The 8,726-nt window shown below is 52.9% G+C and overlaps 1 long non-coding RNA gene across 1 annotated transcript in view; it reads left to right on the top strand.

Moving 5' to 3' along the window:
• The first annotated feature begins 8,099 nt into the window (after positions 1-8,099).
• LOC116535791 overlaps positions 8,100-8,726 on the top strand; it is a 20,064-nt gene continuing 19,437 nt past the window's right edge. The window contains exon 1 of the long non-coding RNA XR_004262353.1: positions 8,100-8,344. This is a non-coding gene — a long non-coding RNA (uncharacterized LOC116535791). The remainder of the gene's footprint in view (positions 8,345-8,726) is intronic.

Raw genomic sequence — 8,726 nt, 5'->3', positions numbered from 1 at the left:
ACAAGAGACAACTACTTTTCTGTATATAAAGAGCACTTATAAATCAATAAGAACAACAGTGTTGAAAGTCCAATATAATGACAGGAGAAAGATGTGACCAGGCAGTTCACTGGAAAAGCAATACAAAAGGTGTATAAAACACATGCTTCTTATTGCTCATAATTATAGGACTCCAAATCAAAACCACCAAGCATTGCCTTTGGCAGGATTTTTAAGAAGTAATATTAGCAAGGGTTGTGAAAATATAAGAAACAAGTCCTCTCCTAGGCCACGCATGGGGGCAGTGCTGGTACAACTCACTTGGAAAAAAGGCTGGTGGGAGAATTTAGCACACACATTTTGCCATGGCAATTCCACTGTCAGGCATTTTCATTAAATCTGTAGGCAAAGGGGATGCTGGCAGCAGGGAACAGTTCTAGGCAGAAGGAACAGCATATTCATGCATACAGAGGTTGTGGCTGATGGACAGACTGGTGGACTCTGAGTGTCTGCTTCATGGCAGTGCTTCCAGCCCAGCAGCCACCATCCTCTCTAAGAAGAAAGAGAGTTTATCTGTGCAGCGTGTGGAGACAAGTGTCACGTGGGGATTGAGGAGCACCGGGTGGGGAGAGAGCAGAAAGGGTGAACATGGCTGGGACTCTGTTCATGAATCAGGAGAGACTCCAGCTGATAGACTTTACATCTTGTCAGCATGCAAGCGTTTTACATTTCAAAATGCCCCATGAAGTGGCTGACAGCCTCAAGTAGATGCTGGCATTGGTGGTGGGGGGAAAGAGATGAGGACAATGGAGCAGAGGACGGGCGGAGGGGAGGTGGCTGGGGAAGCCCTGGGGGAGCTGAGGAGGGCCTCGGGGGCAGGGCCCTTCAGGGCAGCTGTGCCTGCGCTGACTGTCTGCTGCTGCTTGCACTATGTTGGATACATGAGTGATTACTGAGTACCTACTATATGCCAGGCACTGTTCTAGGGATTGGGGAAAGAACTGCCAATAAAACAGGCCAGGCCTTCCAGTGCAGCCTACTTCGTAGTAAGGAACAGATGGTAAACAGGGAAGCAGGTAACGACAGGCCGTGTGTATGGAGAGTGAGGGGTGCTGTGCAGGCAGGCGGAGCAGGGTTTGAGAGACTGTGCACATGCATGAGTGTGCGCGTGTGTCTGTGTGTGCACATACGTGTGTGTGCATGTGCATGTGTGTGCGCGTGTGTGTGCACGTACGTGTGTGTGTGCATGTGCCTCCGTGTGTGTGTGTGCATGTACGTGTGTGTGTGTGTGTGTGTGTGTGGAGTCAATGAGTCCATTTTGGCCTTCTGGGAAGGCCTCTTAGAGGAAGTAACATCTGAGTAGATACCTGAGTGGAAGAAGGAGCCAGAAGCGTGTTCCAGGCAGAGGGAAAAGACAGTGTGAAGACCCCGAGGGAGTGGTGCTGCCCATGTGGAGGCCAGGCAAGGAGCTGCCCGAGTATCTGACACTGAGCGAGCATGCAGGCAGGATCGGGGCAGGGTGCTGTGGGCCGTATCAGGGCCTTCAGATTTTACTCGGTGCGTACTAAAATTCTTCTCGTTTCTCTGATGATGACACTGAGGCCAACGCTATGGAATCAGTGCGCATGGATGGTGCCTGTAGCTTTGCCTCTCCATGTTTCTGGTTTGCAGGTGAGTCTCAGCCACACCCCTGCCAGGCTCTTCTTGGGCAAGTCACCCACTTCTCTGGGCCTCAGTTTCTTCGTCTGTCAAATGGGAGTGGAAACTTCTAACTTCCAGGAGTGTTTTAAGATGGGGGTGACAGAATCCACCTCAAATGCTGCTATAAGTCAGGAGCTGAGCCTGGGCCCTGGTGGTCACAGAGAAGACTCAGTAAGCATAGCCCATCACTGTCACTGTCATTATTACCAGGCATTGAATGGGGGCCGGGAGAAGTGAAGGACCAAAACAGCCACTGATGGCACATGTGCTGTCTTACAGTTAGAGGCTTCAGGGCTGGAAGCAAATCCAGGCCAACTCCTAGCCAGCGTTACTCACATTATCCAGGCAGTTCTTGGATGCCTCCCTCCAGTGATGTGGGATTCACCACTTCTAGAGGCATCTCATTCTTACCCTGCCTTAAACCCTTCAGTGCACTCCATTGCTCTTGATATAAAGTCCAGCGCTCTTCCGAGGCCCCACAACCCTCCAGGAACCAGCCCTTGCTAACCTCTAACCTCGTCCACTGTCCACCCCTTGGTCCCTCACTCTCTCCTTGCCTTCTTTGTTTCTTAAAGACATCACTGTTTTCTGCTGCATGCAAGCTTTGTGCATACCAGTCCTTCTGCCAGGACTTCTGTCTGTTCCGCCCCCTCCTCATCCAGTTAGCCCTTCCCTATGTTTCAAGTTCCAGGTTACATATCACCTTTCTAGAGATGCCTTCTTGAACCTCCCAGCCTGGGCTAGACACCCCTAAAACTGCTTGGTAAAGTGCTCATCAGTCTTGTAATTAGTTGCTCTTTTAGGATTTAGTCGCCCTATTTTCCAGGAAGGTGGGGAGCTGTCTGATTGGTCCTTCTGTCTTCTACACCTCACACCAGTGAGTGGCACATACATGGGAGGGCATCCAATACACATCCACTGAATCGAGACTCTGTCGGTGCCTTCTGCTAGACAATTCTTCCTTTTTTTTTTTGGAGATGGAGTCTTGCTCTGTTGCCCAGGCTGGAGGGCAGTGGCACAAATCTCAGCTCACTGCAACCTCTGCCTCCTGGGTTCAAGCGATTTCTCCTGCTTCAGCTTCCCCAGTAGCTGGGATTATAGTGAGTGCCACCACACCCAGCTAATTTTGTATTTTTAGTAGAGATGGGGTTTCACCACGTTGGTCAGGCTGGTCTCGATCTCTCCACCTCAGGTGATCTGCCCGCCTCGGCCTCCCAAAATGCTGGGATTACAGGCATGAACCACCACACCCGGCCCAATTCTTCCTTTTACCAAGCCCATCCTACTCCAGCAGTGAGCACTGTCCTCAGCCCCATTCTGCAGCTAAGGAAACGGATGATGGCAGCACTGGCTACAGGGCCGGGGCAGAATGGTGGCAGACAGCAGCAAGAAGCGTGGTGCCTGGCCCTGTGTGGTGTAGGGGTTAAATCTCAACAACTATTAATTTTGTTGCTGCTGTGGGTATCATTATAATAGTCAAGGTATTTCATGGGGAAGAAAATACAGCACCTGCCAAAGGAGATGGTGACTAAGTGAGACATGCAAGCTCAAGCTGAAACGGCAGCTTCCTGAGAGCAGGCGCCCTGGTTCTTTCTTCCCCAGGCCTGGGGACTGTAGAGCAGTGTCTCACTCCTGTAGGGATGGCACAGAGGGTTCACCAGGTTCTCAGTGCTAAGTTCTGGCCATGTATCATCTTACTGAACACTTCTGGCACGCCCTGAGGTCACAGCTATTACTATTCCCAACTCACTGACTGGGCCACATGCCCAGGGAGGCTGCCTGGGTTCAGGTAACAGAACAGGCAGGTAACCAAGCCAGGGTGGGACCCAGGTCTGTCTAATTCTAAAACCACCCTCTGTGACAGCTTCAGAATTCACTTCCTTCTGAAGAGTCCCCAAACTCAGCTTAGCTGCACTCCAGTTCAAGTCGATTTTCATGGTTTCTCCTTCCCTTTGCATTGGGCTATTGATCTTCATTTTCCAGGCTGGTTTTGGCAGTGAACCATGTATCTTGGAAGTTTTATCAGGGGCTCATTCTGGCTTTAAGCTTTCATTACCATAGTTAACTTCCAATACATTGCAAAAATATTTCTTCACATGTAGCTTCTAACTGGTTTGCCCTCCAGATGGTTTTGAAATCAAGGAAGTTGCTATATTTGCTTTAAGCTGGTTATTTTGAATTTCGAGATTACAGTCTCCGTCAGATAAGTGACACGGCGGTCATGATCATCGTCTTTGAAGAGCACGTTGCAAAGCAGCGAGAGGAAGTTTCTCTTGATCATTTTTTCGTTTTAAATAACAAATACGATTACAGGTCTCTATTCACATAAGATTTTTAGATGAGTGTATTTAAGTTGATTTTCTTCTCAGCCTTTATTCTTGGTTTAAAGACAGAGCTTCACATCGACAACTAATTTGTTACAGAATAGCCCGTGATTTTGACCTAGTTAGTCTGACTCTAAATGATAACTTGCCATCACAAAGTATATGGCGGGAGATAAAGCAGAACTGAAATTAGAAAAAAAAAAAGTGCCAAAGGAAAAAAAAAAAACAAAAAAAAAAAAAAAAAGCAGCAGTTATGGTTCCTCATTTCCCTCCTCCAGCACAAATTGTTGAGCAATGAGATTTTTAAAAGCCAGAAATTACTGTGGAGTGAACCAACACCGGCATCTGGAGAACGGGCACCAGCCACACCTGGCCTGCCAGGGTTTAGAGGAAGACTCACTGAGTGGGTGACTACTTGTACCACAGCCTGGCTCCTGCGGGCCACCATGGGGACATGTTTAAATACAAGATGGAGGGAGAACAAACGGAAAAAATCAACGTCCAAGTTAGAAACTACCTAAGCTGTGCTGCTTTTCTTGGGGCCCTACTGTGCCTTTGATTTCCTGATCGTTCAGAGCAAGAATAACAAAATCCAACCAACCCAGTGATTTTCACAGATTCATCTGAAAAGCTACCAGTTGGGTATGATCTGTCCATACCAGTGATTCTCAGCTGGGGGCCCCTTTATCCCCAGGAGGCATGTGTCATTTCTAGAAACATTTTCAGTTATCATAACTAGGAGGAGGAGCTACTGGCATCTGCAGGAAGAGGGCAGGGATGCCGCTAAGCACCCCAAAATGCACAGGATGGGCCCCTCATCCCCAAAAAAGAATCATATGGTGCCAATGTCAATAGTGGCAAGATTGAGAACCCCTAACCTACGTGTACTCAATCTGAATTCCCTTGGTGGGGTAGCTGGTGTGCCGTTATGTATAAAGTTTTTGGAACCTGGAGACATGAAGTTCAGGCATGCCTGGCTCAGGTACCTGAATTATGTAAGCAGCTGAAGGATTAACTGGGTTCTGTCTCCTTTTACTAAAGCAAAAGGATCTCATCATCTTGTGATGCAGCCAGTGGTGAAAAGAAATTTGGAAAGAAGTGTTTGGTGGAAAATAGTGCCCAGGGTAGAGCTGGGAGCTGCAGCGGCAGGCTGAATGGCATCCTTGCCCTCTCTGGCAGCTGTGTCTGAGTTGAGGGCAGGTGGACCCCGGAGCAGGCTGCCCCCCTCTCGTCAGCCCCACTGGGCACTCTTGGCTTCTCTGCTATTGAATGTGTCTGACTTGCTGTGGTGAAAGGTCACCGAGGAGCTGGGCAGCAAGACTCCTCAAGAGCCAGCCACGGCTCTACACTCAGTGATTTTATTGGCATGACGGGAACCTTGGGCCTGCCAAAGACAACAGCACTGTGCTGTGACTGAGACTGCAGGTTCCTGGGGCATGTGTCCTACCGCTCTTGACTGTCCCATTCCCACTGGGTGCAACGGCCTGGAGGAGGTGGATGAGAGCAGGCAGGCACCTGCTTTCCCCATCTTGTGTTCCCTAGGTCAGCACCCAGCAGAGGTGCGTTTTCACAGCTGTCCCCCTTTCCTGTTCACATTTTCCTGCCCTTTCCAAAGAACCAGCATGGCTGCTGTAGTCTATTTTCATGCTGATGATCAACTCTGTGGCCAAGGACAGCTGTGTGACCTCTTGCTTTCAGACGGTCAGGGAAAGCAGCCCCTGGATGAATGTCCCTTTCGATGGCTGCATCTGCAACTCTTCAAGCTGTAGAGGCACCCTCCCTTGACCCTCCTTCAGACCCCTGCCAGCTCTTCTCAAAACAGTTTGCTTAGAAATTTGGGGGCCGGGCGCGGTGGCTCAAGCCTGTAATCCCAGCACTTTGGGAGGCCGAGGCGGGTGGATCACAAGGTCAAGAGATCCAGACCATCCTGGTCAACATGGTGAAACCCCGTCTCTACTAAAAATACAAAAAATTAGCTGGGCATGGTGGCGTGTGCCTGTAATCCCAGCTACTCAGGAGGCTGAGGCAGGAGAATTGCCTGAACCCAGGAGGCGGAGGTTGCGGTGAGCCGAGATCGCGCCATTGCACTCCAGCCTGGGTAACATGAGTGAAACTCCGTCTCAAAAAAAAAAAGAAATTTGGGGGCTGGGAAGAAAAGACTGTGATTGAAGAGCTCCTCGAGGTGACTTGGACTTTGCCTCTCACCTACAAATGGAGCAGAGCATGCTCTGTGGGCCGAGCAGGCCCTCCTTGCCCCAGGGTTCTCAGCTGCCACTCCCTGAACAGGAGCTCAGTGCCAGGCAGCAAGCAGAGTGCTCCTCCTGCACGCGCTCTTGTAATCTTCACAATCATCCCAGATGGCGGAGGGGATTTTGTGAGCCCATTTCACAGGAGAGAAAGTCAAGGCTGAGCGAGCAGATGGCCGTGCTTACCCAAGGCCAGGCAGGTTGATACATTGTTCTGGGCTTCCCAGTGAAGGTGTTCTAACTCCAGGGCCGGAATTCTTAGCCCTTCATAATGTGAAGGTGCTTGGGGGTGAGCCCCCAGCTGGGCATACTTCAACTGCGGTTACTGTCATTTTCCATGGTGCCTGGGCCCTGTGATGGCACACTCTAGTCAGCTGGCATTTGTACGGTTTTGTCTACCCTCCTCCCCACCCCCATGAAGAGCCACTAGGAAGTACCTTAGTCCTGGAGAAGGCACTGCCTCCTCTACCAGGGGTTCCCGAAGCCCCTTGGCTCCCTTTGTCAAGGCTGCTGGGCACAACCCGAGCCTGGGGTCACTGCGGCTCCCTAACTTCTCCCCCAGTCCTGCTATAGGACGCAGCCCCGACCCCGCACAGGTCAGGATTCCGTGGACAAGACCAACCCCAGCAACCTTGGTCTGAGTGGCCTGGGCTTGTCCCGCACCACGGGGGTCTCAGTGGGCCTGGGATCCTCCTGCATCTTCTTGGAGGCCCCAGACCCACTGGGACCCGCACAAGGGGCCGCTCTGGGTACCCACGGGCCGGGCCAGACTGGTGCAGTGCACAATGTGCGGTGACAAGACTCCCTCCCGCAGGGCCCAGGAAGCTCCTGGAGGCGCGCAGGTGCAGGCCAGGTGAGGTTGCAGAAGGGCTTGCAGGGCGCAGCATACCAGCCGCCTGCACCGGCGCAGGGCCGCAGTCTCCATGGGTCCTTGGGGGACATCAGACGGCGAGCTCCCTCCCTTCCGACCTCAGCCAGTTTGCCGGGTGGGGGAGGGTGGCACCTACCTCCCAGAAGCACCAGGACGCAGGCGGAGGGGAGCATGGCTGTGGGTATCCCGTCGGGGCTGGCCAGACAGCCCGCCAGGCGCCGTCACGGTGCGAAAGGGGAGGCGCTGGCGCGGGGCTCTCGGACCGTAGCGGGCGCCGGCGGCCAGGCTGGGGTCCTGCGAAGAAGTTGCAAGGGTCCTGCGTCCCCCTCGGCGCTCACACACCCTCAGCCTCCCGGGCTGTTGATAGTTGTAAGCGGAGCTGCGCACTCATAGGTCCAACTCGCCAGAAGAGGTGGAGACAGTCCCTGGCGAGGCGCGCACTCTCGCGCAGCGGGCACAGCCCCCTGGCGCAGCGCCTCCTGCCATTCAGACCCCCAGCCATCCCCCAGATGTCTGTTCTCTGGCTGCCGCCTTCTCCAAAGTCTTTGCAGTGGGCACGGAGGCCTCCCCCAAACCCTGGTCCCAGCTAACCCAGAGCGATGCGCTCCTTGCGCTAGAGCGCACCCCTAGCCAGGCCATTTCCTAGAAGGGCAAGGCAGATGGGGAGTTCCTCTAAGCCCCACGAGTCCTGGGACCCCTGAAGTTTCTATTCAGGTCTTCCAGATACTCCTGGAAAAGTCGCGTCAACTTGGATCCCAGCAAGCGCAGAAGCGCAGTGGAAGTGGCTAACCCAGTCGCCTAGAAGCCAGCGCCGGCCGCTGTTTGTAAATGAGGTCGTCACCCGCTCCCCACCGAACCAAAACGCATCCAGGCAAAGTGTGGAGCCGACCAGGCGGGTTTTCCTCCTCCTCCCAACTCCTCCTCCTGCCCCCCTCCTCCCCAAATCTCATCTGAGTGAGTCAGCTGAGGGTGCAGCTCAGAGGCGAGGCAGCGGTGAGGCGGTGGACAGCCTGGGGTACCCCAACGGGTCCGCTCCCTCCTCCTCCCCAGGCACTGGGCCTCTTTGGTGACACCCTGGGTGGCAGGCAAGCCTGGAAATCAAGTGCACGGGGCCTGGAAAGGAGGACCGGGAGAGTTATGGGACTTATGAAGGAAGAAGAGAAAGAGAATCACTTGGATGGGAAAAGTTAACTGGATTGTTCCCACCTGCATGGATCATCCGGGTAACTTCAGTGGGACCAAGGGGCGAGGCTGCGCGCTGGGGCTGTGCGGGCTTCCTTGGATTGCCGAGAACAGAGAGAGGGAGAGGAAGAAGCTGGAAAGCAAGAGGAAAAGGGAAAGGAAAGAAAGTAAGAGGGGAGAGAAGGAAAAGAGAGGAGAAAGAGAGACAAAGAACAGAGAACTAAGAGAGGGAGAAAAAGAGAAAGAAATGAGAGGGAGAAAAGGGTACACAGGCAGAGAAAGAACGGTAAGGGAAGAGAGAGAGAAGGAAGGAGTGAAATCAACAGAAGAGAAAAGAGAACCAGGAAGGGGGAGAGAGAGAGAGACGGGGGGGGGGGAGGGGGAGGGGGGGGGGGGGGGGGAGAGAGAGAGAGAGAGAGAGAG

This window comes from Sapajus apella, unplaced genomic scaffold, assembly GCF_009761245.1.
Source record: "Sapajus apella isolate SASKATOON/1434 unplaced genomic scaffold, GSC_monkey_1.0 scaffold96, whole genome shotgun sequence".
NCBI lineage: Eukaryota > Metazoa > Chordata > Mammalia > Primates > Cebidae > Sapajus > Sapajus apella.
Note: the sequence above shows the minus strand (reverse complement) of the source record. Positions and strands in the feature narration are given on the sequence as shown.